This window comes from Hyperolius riggenbachi, chromosome 2 (genome assembly GCF_040937935.1).
Source record: "Hyperolius riggenbachi isolate aHypRig1 chromosome 2, aHypRig1.pri, whole genome shotgun sequence".
Lineage (NCBI taxonomy): Eukaryota > Metazoa > Chordata > Amphibia > Anura > Hyperoliidae > Hyperolius > Hyperolius riggenbachi.
This window is the reverse complement of record NC_090647.1, coordinates 104,686,887-104,700,093: the sequence shown is the minus strand read 5'-3', so window position 1 is coordinate 104,700,093 and position 13,207 is coordinate 104,686,887. Positions and strand designations below refer to the sequence as shown.

Below are 13,207 nucleotides of genomic sequence, written 5' to 3'. Positions count from 1 at the left end.
CAGGTACCGTGAACAGGTGCAGTGACTGGTATATAGCACTGCTTGCAGTCACGTAGGTAGGTAGGTGCACTGAACAGGTAGGTATGCAGTGATTGGAATTACAAATGTGCAGCTGTCACACACACAGGTAGTCACTGAATGTGCTGGGCCTGGCAGTGGCACAGTAGGAATTACCAAGGGGCCAAGGTCCCAGCAGCAGCTGTGACTGACTGAGGGCTGTATATGCAACACAAGTGTCTGTGGGACACACACAAAATAAAATAGATCGCAAGAACAACATTTGCTCTCAAAAGAGCTGTTGAGGATGAGGAGTGCTTTTTAGCAATAAGATCATAAAGAAGGAGCAACCTAACAAACCTAACACAAGTGCCTAACTAAGCTTTCCCTAGGTCAGCAGCAAGGGTCTCTCCCTTCTCTAATTACTGCAGCCACATGAGTGAGTGAAATGGCTGACGCTGCCTGCGTTTTATAAGGGGGGGGGGCTCCAGGAAGGAATGTAGCCTGATTGGCTACCCTGTGCCTGCTGACTGTGATTTAGAGGGTCAAAGTTGACCCTAATGATGTAGTATAGGGGGCGGTCGAACTCGCATAAAGTTCGCGTTCGAGCCCAGTGGGCAGAGGCGTGGCTAGAGTTTTCAGCGCCCGGGGACAAAGACAGTTTTTGCGCCCCCTCTGGACAAAAAGGGGCGAGGCCACACATCAAAATGTGGTCATGGTCATGGGTGGAGTCAAAAGTTATTTAGATAGCTATATGTGCCCCCTTACCCCATTCAGATAGCCAGATGTGCCCCCCTTTAAATAGCCAAATGTGTGCCCATTTACTTAGCCAGATGTGCCCCCCTTTACACTGTTTAGATCGCCAGATGTGCCCCCTTTAGATAGCCTTATTCTGCTGCTGTAAATGCTTCTGCAGAGGGAGGGAGAGAAGCAGGTGGCACCTCGGCAGCCAGCGAGCCACCTCTTATGCACGTGGGGGTGCAATGGCCATGCTGAGCGACCTCACAGTGCTGTGCCCGGGGACACATGCCCCCCTTGCCCACCCATAGCTACTCCTCTGCCGGCGGGGAGGAGGGGCCCGGACTTCTTACCTCCTCCTTCTTCACCAGAAACCTCTCCTGTGCTCTCCTCTGGTTGTGTTCATTTATACAGACCAACATATCACCGCAGCAGCAGTGATGGAGCTTATCTATTCACCTTCCACCACTGCCCCCCTCCTGTGATCCCCTGGCTCTGCCACCCCAACCTACAGTGAGTGCAGCTGCAGTGACTGGACTTACCTTCCCTCATTGGGTCTCTCCAGCACTCCCGCTGCATCCACTATGTGTCACTGTCCTCTCTGCTCTTTGCTTTCCTCTCGGTCTGACGAACATCACAATGAAGACCAGGAGGTATGCAGAGAGTAGTGACATCTAGTGACTGCAGCAGGAGCACAGGAAAGACCTAACAAGGGAAAGTGTAAGCCCAGTAACTGCAGCCATGCTGATCTGTAGGTTTCCCTACCACACTCATTTCTGCAGGAAATCTCTTGAAAATTAATTGAACCACAGCGTTCTCTGATGCAGAGCAACACAATGGCCCATTGATCAACCATTGTCCATGTTATGTCTCAATCAAAGCAAATTTTCTGTCCAGTCTGATTGATAGTTCTGATTAATTTTAGGTCAAAATAAATCAAAATAATTTGATTGATTGGACATGTTGGTGCAATAGGTTTGTGATGGATTTGTTTAGAGGGATTGAATCAGGGGCGCCTTTACCTACTGACCACCCAGGCAGCGGCTTGGAGCGGCTTTGATGGGGAAGGCGCAATAAATTACTGTCAGTCCAAGGGGAAATAAAAATTCCTGTCCTGAAAGACCGTTGTAAGGGACTGGAGAGAAAAAGATTTCCTTCTGTTTTAAGAAGGCAAATTACACCAAGCTTTGCTTTTTTAGTAGGAGGGCATTTGGTTCCTTTTATCCCCCTATACATTCCTAGTAGCTTGGGTCACCCTGAGCTGCTTGGTTACTCTGCTCTTTTCACAAATAGCCTTCTGCTAAGTCACTAAAGAATCATTCAGAGTTCAGAATTATAGATACTCCCTAAGAAGAAGGTGTCTGGCTTATAGCTGTTCTCTGCCCCTCCACAGAGGAGACAGCGACAGCGCCCTACCCCAAAATGTTACTGAGTCTGCAGAGGGAGTGAGACAAACAAACAAACAGTAAACTCTGCAGACAGCTGTGTGCTCTGCTAGAATGTCTGCATGTCTAGATGTCAGGAGGATCGCCATGACTAGCTATGGAGCGGTAGGATCATCTGATCCTCTCCCCTACACAGCCTGCACTTCTCCCTGAATTCAACAGGACAGTGTTTGAAGTGTGTAATGGACACAGTGGGGGTTGCAGGTTTGTCTTTCATTGTGCGTGAGTGAATAGGAGGGCAGCATCTAAAGCTCAAACAATGATAATGGACATGTAAGCAATGTGTGTAATTACATCCATCACTACTTATAATTGAAGATGGCATAATAATGTATTTCCATTAATGCTGTCTGTTTGCCCTCTCTCTAATGCTATGTACCACCTCACGATTTTTCCAACGATTTTCCCGATGTTCAGCAATTTTTTTTTTGAGCGACAAGTAGTCATTTACACGATGTCGTGACATCGCTTAGCGTTGTGTGGTGAAAAGTGACCGTCACTGAGGATCAAGTAAAGTACTGAGGTCGCTTGACTTCTCGTTCGCGCCTGTAATGTCACGTGACATCTCACATACCCGCTGGCAGGAAGATGAATCGCTGGACGCTTGTCATGAGGGGACACCTCGCTGGATCCATCTTCCTGTGTTGTTGCAGTCACTGTGGTGAGTGTGGAGCTTAACTTTGCTTGCCCTCACCCTCTGCTCATGCTCCCTCTCCCACGGTCTCTCTGACCAAACAACTGCTACTTGGGGAATAATGTGCACAACTATGTACACTAGTCTGAGCACTCTTCAGGGGAGCCAGTAGCATTTGGAACTATTATTGTGTATTTATGTAGCACTGACATCTTCAGCACTTTACAGAGTACATAGTCATGTCACTGACTGCTCACTGGAGCTTACAATTTCATCCCTACCATAGTCAAACTGTAATGTCCGACCATATTATTATCATGTATTTATATAGCACTGACATCTTCTGCAGTACTTTATATAGCACTGACATCTTCTGCAGTACTTTACAGAGTACATAGTCATGTCACTGACTGTCCTCAGAGGAGCTCACAATCTAATCCTACCATAGTCATAGTCTAATGTCCTACCATATTATTATTATGTATTTATATAGCACTGACATCTTCTGCAGCACTTTACAGAGTACATAGTCATGTCACTGACTGTCCCCAGAGGAGCTCACAATCTAATCCTACCATAGTCATAGTCTAATGTCCTACCATATTATTATTATGTATTTATATAGCACTGACATCTTCTGCAGCACTGTAGAGAGTACATAGTGATGTCACTGACTGTCCTCAGAGGAGCTCACAATCTAACCCTACCATAGTCATAGTCTAATGTCCTACCATATTATTAGTATTTATTTATATAGCACTGACATCTCCTGAAGCACTTTACAGAGTACATAGTCATGTCACTGACTGTCCTCAGAGGAGCTCACAATCTAACCCTACCATAGTCATAGTATAATGTCCTACCATATTATTATTGTTTATTTATATAGCACTGACATCTCCTGAAGCATTTTACAGAGTACATAGTCATGTCACTGACTGTCCTCAGAGGAGCTCACAGTCTAATCCCTACCACAGTTATAGTCTAATATTTTCAATATAGGATTGTTTTGGGGTAAACCAGTTGACTTATTAGTATGTTTTTTAGGATGCAGGAAATGTCTGAAGTGTCTGAACACAGAACCTCCATGCAGATTTTGCCCTGGCCAATGTTCAAGCCTAGGACTCAGCACTAAAATGCAGTAGTGGTACCCACTGAGCCTCTATTCTACTCATAGATATCTGCTCATCCATGTCATCAATTCTGACCCTCTACTACCCTTCCTCCCTCCATTCTACTTCTCTTCTCTTCTCTTGTATCACTTACACTACAAACACACTGTGCTTATCTCCAGAATGGATTATGAATCAAACTGTTAGGCCCAGTGCACACCAAAACCGCTAGCAGATCCTCAAAACGCTAGCGGTTTTGGAGCAGATTTCAGAGCGATTCTAGGCATGTTTAGAGACATTTTCTAAACATGCCGAGCGTTTTTGTGAAGCAGATTACAAATATTGTTACAGTAAAAGCTGTTACTGAACAGCTTCTGTAACAAATACGCCTGGAAAACTGCTCTGATCTAGCGTTTTTCAGAGCGGTTTGCATTTTTCCTATACTTTACATTGAGGCAGAATCGCTTCTGCAAACCGCAAATGTGCAGCAGGAGGCACGTTTGCGGTTTGCTAAAAACCTCAAACCGCTGGTGTGCACCATCCCATGGATATACATTAGCCAAGCGTTTTCACAGACAAATGCGGTTGGCGGATCGCTGCTAAAACCGCTCGGTGTGCACTGGGCCTTAAACCACCTTACCATATCAGCCCTTCAATGTCATGATATGCCCACTCCAGTCAGAGGCGTAGCTAGGGTTTTCAGCGCCCGGGGACAAAGACTATTAATGCGCCCCCCAAAGTCAAGGTCGCGCCAAAAAGGGGCGTGGTCACATAATAAATGTGGGCGTGGTTATGGGTGGAGCAAAATGTATATGGAGGTTAGCAGGCTCACGCTCACCCACCCTCCCTCAGTATGTACCTTCCAGCATGTTCCAAGACAAATTCAGCAATCATGAGCCCCCCCCATCAAGACAAATTCAGCAATCATGAGACCCCCAACATAACCAACTCAGCAATCATGAGGCCCCCAACAAGACAAATTTAGCAATCATGAGGCCCCCAACAAGACAAATTCAGCAATCATGAGGCCCCCAACAAGACAAATTCAGCGATCTTGAGGCCCCCAACAAATCATGAGGCCCCCAACAAGACAAATTCAGTAACCATGAGGCCCCCAACAAGACAAATTCAGCAGTCATGAGTCACATAAATAGACAGCATTTCACATAAATAGGTAGAATGCCCCCTTAATATGGTAGACACCTCTCACCTGGCAGCAGTTCTCCAAAATACACTCAATCTGACGTGGTTCCCCAAAAATAGGTAGCCCCAGGTCTATAGTTGTCCCCAGAATAGGTGGCCAGCAGTATAGATGTCCCCAGAATAGGTGGCCAGCGTTATAGATGTCCCCAGAATAGGTGGCCAGCGGTATAGATGTCCCCAGAACAGGTAGCCAGGGGTAGAGATGTCCACAGAACAGGTAGCCAGGGGTATATGTGCCCAGTATATGTAGGCAGGGATATGTGTGCCCAGTATATGTAGCCAGAGGTATATGTGCCCAGTATATGTAGCCAGGGGTATATATGGCCAGTATATGTAGCCAGGAGAATAATATGTGCCCAGTATATATAGTCAGGCGTATATGTGCCCAGTATATGTAGCCAGGGGTATATATGCCCAGTCCATGTAGCCAGGGGGTATATATGCCCAGTATATGTAGCCAGGGGGTATATATGCCCAGTATATGTAGCCAGGGGGTATATATGCCCAGTATATGTAGCCAGGGGGTATATATGCCCAGTATATGTAGCCAGGGGTATATATGCCCAGAGTAGGTAGCCAGGGGTATATATGCCCAGTATATGTAGCCAGGGGGTATATATGCCCAGTCCATGTAGCCAGGGGGTATATATGCCCAGTATATGTAGCCAGGGGTATATATGCCCAGTAGATGTAGCCAGGGGTATATATGCCCAGTAGATGTAGCCAGGGGTATATATGCCCAGTAGATGTAGCCAGGGGTATATATGCCCAGTAGATGTAGCCAGGGGTATATATGCCCAGTAGATGTAGCCAGGGGTATATATGCCCAGTAGATGTAGCCAGGGGTATATATGCCCAGTAGATGTAGCCAGGGGTATATATGCCCAGTAGATGTAGCCAGGGGGTATATATGCCCAGTAGATGTAGCCAGGGGTATATATGCCCAGTAGATGTAGCCAGGGGTATATATGCCCAGTAGATGTAGCCAGGGGTATATGTGCCCAGTAGATGTAGCCAGGGGTATTTGTGCCCAGTAGATGTATCCAGGGGTATTTGTGCCCAGTAGATGTAGCCAGGGGTATATATGCCCAGTAGATGTAGCCAGGGGTATATATGCCCAGTAGATGTAGCCAGGGGGTATATATGCCCAGTAGATGTAGCCAGGGGTATATATGCCCAGAGTAGGTAGCCAGGTGTCCCCCTCCCTGCCTCCCCAGCAGGAGGGGAGCAGCGCAGAGAAGAGGGAGAGCTGCTCTCTCTCCCTCGCTGTCCCCTCCATTAATGTCCGGGTGCTGGCAGCGGCGGGCGGAACTTACCTCCGTCTCGTCGCAGCGCGGATGGATCTGCCGCTACTCTGGTCTAGTCCAGACCAGAGCAGCGGCTGCGGGATCCGAACTTCCGGCCGGCGCTGGAGCGAGACGGAGGTGAGTCCCGCCCGCTGCGCCAGCACCCGGACAATAACGGAGGGGACAGCGATGGAGGGAGAGAGAGCCCTAAGGTGAGAGAAGGGGGGGAGATGGCCCCCTTCTCCACCGTCCGCATAGCTCTCCCTCTTCTCTTCTCTGCGCTGCTCCCCTCCGCAGAAAAAAAAAAAAATCAGCTCAGCTGGGCGCCCTTAGGGACCCCACGCCCGGGGGCACTTGACCTACCCCGACCCCCCCTAGCTCCGCGCCTGACTCCAGTCCTACCCTAACAGGTGGTAACATATTTGCATATCTCATAATGTTTGTGAAAAATTATTTTGAAAGTAAGAATGTCTTGCTTGATAATCCAATCTTGCAATGTGACTGCCATTAGAACTTGTAGTGTGGATGCTGTATTTATTTGAGGTGCATACTGGCAGCATGTGCTGTATGGCATACAATGCTGATCATCCACAAGGCAAACTTAGGCAGCTGCCTAGGGTCTAGAGAGAGTTTAGGGGCCTGGTGGTTGCTAGCCCCCACCAAATCTAACTAAATAAGCCAGGTGACCATCAGTGGAGGGCAAAGTGTTAACTTGCCCAGGGCCCCGTTTCATAGTTATCCCTCTATGATGGCTTATATCATGTGTGAAGTGTTCTATAATGTATATGATTTTTGTTTTATTTTTATGGGGGGGGGGGGGGGGGGGGGACGCCACAGGATTTTTTGCCTGGAGTGACAAGAAGGCTAGAGGCGCCCCTGGATTGAATTGTCCTGGAATCAAGCAGGAATATTGATGTGCGTATTGGCCAGCTTTATTCCTCTTAAAGAACCACTATTGTAAAAACAGTACGCAGTTAAAATCTAACAGAACCGACAGGTTTTGGGCCAGTCCATCTTCTCATGGGAGATTCTCTGGGTTTTCTTTGTTTTCAACGGCATTTCATGAACAGCAGTTGCAAAGTCTAACTGACAATGGCCTCAATTCACTAAGCTTATCTACTGTCTTTAATAACGTTTCTAGAGTTATCACCATGGTGATGAGGCATGTCGTATTCAGGAAACATTTTACCTCAGGCAAACCTAAAGTTAACTCTTCTGTCTTAAAGTTAACTCTTCAATCCTTAAAATAACTCCAGAGTTAAAGACAGGCTGTTAATTAACTGCGTGTGAAAATAGCTACAGAGGAGGTAAATTAACTACAGAGGAGGTAACTTGAGTAATGGAGAGATAAGTTAACTCTCTTACTGTGTGGAGGTATGTTTTCTCTTTCCTTATTATCTCCAGCATGATCTTAGTGAATTGAGGCCAAAGTGGTGTGCAAGTGAGTAGGGAGGCTGGGTGGTATCTTACTATTTTGCCAGTTAAACTGCTGTTCAGAAAATGCTGTTGAAAACAAAGAAAACCCTGAGAATCCCCCATGAGGAGATGGACTGGCCCAAAACCTGTCGGTTCTGTCAGATTTTAACTGCCTACTTTTTTTGCGATAGTGGTCCTTTAAGCTGTTTATTGACAGGGATATTCTATAAATAGTTCAGGGATCTCCACAAATAACAATGTTTCCTATAGGCTACCAGACTCTTCAGTATGAAAATAGCTCTTTACTCAGGTTAGCAAATAAGCCATCCAATATGAACCAGCGTTCTACCTTTACAGGGGTAATTTACATAACGTATCTTTTGTTAAACCGCAGCAAACATGAAATCAGACAGCAGATCCATCAATAGAGTTGGGCCGAACCTCCGATTTTCGGTTCGCGAACTTTCGCGAAAGGTTCGGTTCGCGTTAAAGTTCGCGAACCGCAATAGACTTCAATGGGGATGCGAACTTTGAAAAAAAAAATTAATTATGCTGGCCACAAAAGTGATGGAAAAGATGTTTCAAGGGGTCTAACACCTGGAGGGGGGGATGGCGGAGTGGGATACATGCCAAAAGTCCCCGGGAAAAATCTGGATTTGACGCAAAGCAGCGTTTTAAGGGCAGAAATCACATTGAATGTTAAATGACAGGCCTAAAGTGCTTTCAAACATCTTGCATGTGTATACATCAATCAGGTAGTGTAATTAAGGTACTGCTTCACACTGACGCACCAAACTCATCGTGTAACGCACCGCAAACAGCTGTTTGTGTAGTGACGGCCGTGCTGGACTGGTGCGCACCATGGCGAGAGTGCAGGTTTTGGTGGCTTTACAGCCCATATGGTCAGTCACCTGGCTGATGTAGCTGAATGACAGAACAGTGACTGTCCAGCTGATCAAATTTGGTCTGACCACAATGAGGCAACGACCTTATTATCGTGGGTGTGCCCCCCGAGACACTCATCTAGGCGCCGGTCATTGCTCCATTGTGATACGCAAGCCCCTTCACCACGGCAAGGTAATGATCACGAAGGGGAATGGGCGCATGTTCATGCCTTTTCTTTTGTTGTTGCAGCTGCCCGCAGTGCAGCCAGAAAAATTAGGCAGTCATGTACACGCACCCGAAAAATTATTACAGCGGCCGCTGCTAGCAGCGGCCTAAAAAATTCAGCAATCCGCCTGGAGTCCCGGACCCTGTTGGTGGTGGCGGAGAAGGTAGTGAAGCGGCCTGCAGGCAGACATGCTGTGTGGAGGGACTGGGAGCGACTTAGTCTTCTTGGGGCAGGCCAGGCAGCCAGTCACACGGCGTGCAGGCAGAGATGCTGTATGTGCGGGGACTGACTTAGTCTTGGGGCGGGCAGCAGCCCTCCGGGATCCATGCCTCATTCATTTTTATAAAGGTGAGGTACTTAACACTTTTGTGACTTAGGCGACTTCTCTTCTCTGTGACAATGCCTCCAGCTGCGCTGAAGGTCCTTTCTGAGAGGACGCTTGCGGCAGGGCAGGAGAGAAGTTGGATGGCAAATTGGGACAGCTCTGGCCACAGGTCAAGCCTGCGCACCCAGTAGTTCAAGGGTTCCTCATCGCTGTTCACAGCAGTGTCTACATCCACACTTAAGGCCAGGTAGTCGGCTACCTGCCGTTCCAGGCGTTGGTGGAGGGTGGATCCGGAAGGGCTACGGCGAGGCGTTGGACTAAAGAACGTCCGCATGTCCGACATCACCATGAGATCGCTGGAGCGTCCTGTCTTTGACTGCGTGGACACGGGAGGAGGATTAGTGGCAGTGGTACCTTGCTGGCGTTGTGCCGTCACATCACCCTTAAAGGCATTGTAAAGCATAGTTGACAGCTGGTTCTGCATGTGCTGCATCCTTTCCACCTTCCGGTGAGTTGGTAACAGGTCCGCCACTTTGTGCCTGTACCGAGGGTCTAGTAGTGTGGCCAACCCAGTACAGCTCATTCCCCTTGAGGTTTTTTATACGGGGGTCCCTCAACAGGCAGGACAGCATAAAAGACGACATCTGCACAAAGTCGGATCCAGTACCCTCCATCTCCTCTTGCTCTTCCTCAGTGACGTCAGGTAAGTCAACCTCCTCCCCCCAGCCGCGAACAATACCACGGGAAGGTTGCGCAGCACAAGCCCCCTGCGACGCCTGCTGCGGTTGTTCTCCTGCCGCTGTCCCCTCCTCCTCCTCCTCCTCCCCCAAAGAAACACCTTGCTCATCATCCTCTGAGTCTGACTCATCTTCTGCACATGACCTCTCTTCTTCCTCCTCCTCCCCCCTCTGTGCTGCCGCAGGTGTTGAGGAAACAGCTGGGTCTGATGAAAATTGGTCCCATGCCTGTTCCTGCCGTAACGGTTCCTGGTCACGCTCATTCGCAGCTTCATCCGCCACTCTACGCACAGCACGCTCCAAGAAGTACGCGTAGGGAATTAAGTCGCTGATGGTGCCCTCACTGCGGCTCACCAGGTTGGTCACCTCCTCAAACGGCCGCATGAGCCTGCATGCATTTTTCATCATTGTCCAGTTGTCGGGCCAGAACATCCCCATCTTCCCAGACTGTTTCGTTCTACTCCAGTTGTAGAGGTACTGGGTGACGGCTTTCTTTGTTCTAGCAGGCGGGAGAACATGAGGAGGGTCGAGTTCCAGCGAGTGGGGCTATCGCAAATGAGGCGTCTCACCGGCATGTTGTTTTTACGCTGAATTTCTGCAAATCGTGCCATGGCTGTGTAAGAGCGCCTCAAATGCCCACAGAACTTCCTGGCCTGCTTCAGGACATCCGCTAAGCCAGGGTACTTTGCCACAAATCTTTGAACCACCAGATTCATGACATGTGCCATGCAGGGTATGTGTGTCAGCTTCCCCATATGCAAAGCGGCAAGCAGATTGCTGCCGTTGTCGCACACCACGTTGCCTATCTCCAGGTGGTGCGGGGTCAGCCACTCATCCACCTGTTTCTTAAGAGCAGCCAGGAGAGCTGCTCCAGTGTGACTCTCCGCTTTGAGACAAGCCATGTCTAAGATGGCGTGACACCGTCGTACCTGGCATGCAGCATAGGCCCTGCGGAGCTGGGGCTGTGTAGCTGGAGAGGAGAACTGCCACTCAGCCAAGGAGGAGGAGGAGGACAGCGAAGAGCATGTAGCAGGAGGAGAGGAGGTGGCAGGAGGCCTGCCTGCAAGCCGTGGAGGTGTCACAATTTGGTCCGCCGCTTTCTGCTTGCCATCGTTCACCACCAGGTTCACCCAATGGGCTGTGTAGGTAATGTAGCGGCCCTGCCCGTGCTTGGCAGACCAGGCATCCGTGGTCAGGTGTACCCTTGACCCAACGCTCTTCGCAAGAGATGACACCACTTGCCTCTCAACTTCACGGTGCAGTTGGGGTATGGCCTTTCTGGAAAAATAAGTGCGGCCTGGCATCTTCCACTGCGGTGTTCCGATGGCCACAAATTTACGGAAGGCCTCAGAGTCCACCAGCCGGTATGGTAACAGCTGGCGAGCTAACAGTTCCGCCACGCCAGCTGTCAGACGCCGGGCAAGGGGGTGACTGGCCAAAAGTGGCTTCTTCCGCTCAAACATTTCCTTCACGGACACCTGACTGCTGCTGTGGGCAGAGGAGCAGGAACCGCTCAAGGGCAGAGGCGGAGTGGAGGAGGGTGCCTGTGAAGGTGCAAGGGAGAGAGCGGCATAAGCAGATGATGCACCTGAAGGAGGAAGAGGAGAAGGAGGGTGACTTTGCTTTTGTGTGCTGCTGCTGCTTTTGCTCAGGTGGCCATCCCATTGCTGTTTGTGCCTTTTCTGCAGGTGCCTTCGTAAGGCACTTGTCCCTACGTGAGTGTTGGCCTTTCCACGGCTCAATTTTTGTTGGCAGAGCGAACAGATGGCTTTGGTCCGATCTGAGGCACACACATTAAAAAATTTCCACACCGCTGAGCCACCCTGGGATGTGGGCACTATGGGGACCTCAGCAGCTGATGCTGAAGGGCAAGTTGGCTGGCTGTACATAGGTGGCGAATCTGGCGATACATGGTGCCGGACTCTGCCACCAGCTGTTTCTGACGAAGAGCTGCCCCAGCTTCTTTCAGCAACTTCTATCCTCCTACTACTCTCTGACTCCCCCTCTGAACTGTCCCCCTCTTCATCTCCTCTATTGGGAACATACAGAGGATCCCTATCATCGTCATCATCGTAATCATCCTGCCCAGCTTCGCTTGCCTCAGAAAAATCCAAATGTGTAGGTCCTTCATCCTCCTTACACGTTACATCCATAGTGTTGTCGCGTAACGCAGACATATGAGCTGGTGAAAATTCATCTGGCTGTAACAATGGCTGTGCATCAGTGATTTCACCACCACTAAATAATTCTTGCGAAGTGTCAAATGCAGCGGAAGTGGTGCTAGTAGTAGCGCTGGTGGCTGAGCAAGATGAGGTGTTCTGTGTCGCTAAATACTCAACCACGTCCTGACAATCTTGGGAGGTGATGGGACGTGCCTTCTTCCGAGCACTGTACTGTGGGCCAGGTCCACACGAAATTACATTTACACGACCTCGCGCAGACCTGCCGGGTGGCCTTCCTCTGCCTCTGCCACTACCTCTTCCTCTTCCTCTACCTGTTTTGTCCATATCGGGTATGCACGGAGTGGTATATCACACTGCGTGCACTCACGTAGGTAGGTGGGTTCACTTAACTGCACAGGTATGCGCACTGATGCGGTGGGTTCACTGAACAGTACAGGTATACAGTGGCGGGTTCACTGAACACAACAGGTATGCAGTGGCGTGTTCACTAAACAGGTATACAGTGGCAGGTCCACTGAACAGAACAGGTATACAGTGGCAGGTCCACTGAACGAACAGGTATACAGTGGCGGGTCCACTGAACAGAACAGGTATACAGTGGCGGGTTCACAGAACAGGTATGCAGTGGCAGGTTCACTGAACACAACAGGTATGCAGTGGCGTGTTCACTAAACAGGTATACAGTGGCAGGTCCACTGAACAGAACAGGTATACAGTGGCGGGTTCACAGAACAGGTATACAGTGGCGGGTCCACTGAACAGAACAGGTATACAGTGGCGGGTTCACAGAACAGGTATGCAGTGGCAGGTTCACTGAACACAACAGGTATGCAGTGGCGTGTTCACTAAACAGGTATACAGTGGCAGGTCCACTGAACAGAACAGGTATACAGTGGCGGGTTCACAGAACAGGTATACAGTGGCGGGTCCACTGAACAGAACAGGTATACAGTGGCGGGTTCACAGAACAGGTATACAGTGGCGGGTCCACTGAACAGAACAGGTATACAGTGGCGGGTT

General features: G+C 49.3%; 1 long non-coding RNA gene across 1 annotated transcript in view; it reads right to left on the bottom strand.

Moving 5' to 3' along the window:
* LOC137544003 (uncharacterized) overlaps window positions 1-1,357 on the bottom strand; it is a 138,116-nt gene extending 136,759 nt beyond the window's left edge. The window contains exon 1 of the long non-coding RNA XR_011025695.1: window positions 1,278-1,357. This is a non-coding gene — a long non-coding RNA (uncharacterized lncRNA). The remainder of the gene's footprint in view (window positions 1-1,277) is intronic.
* Window positions 1,358-13,207: the final 11,850 nt, after the last annotated feature.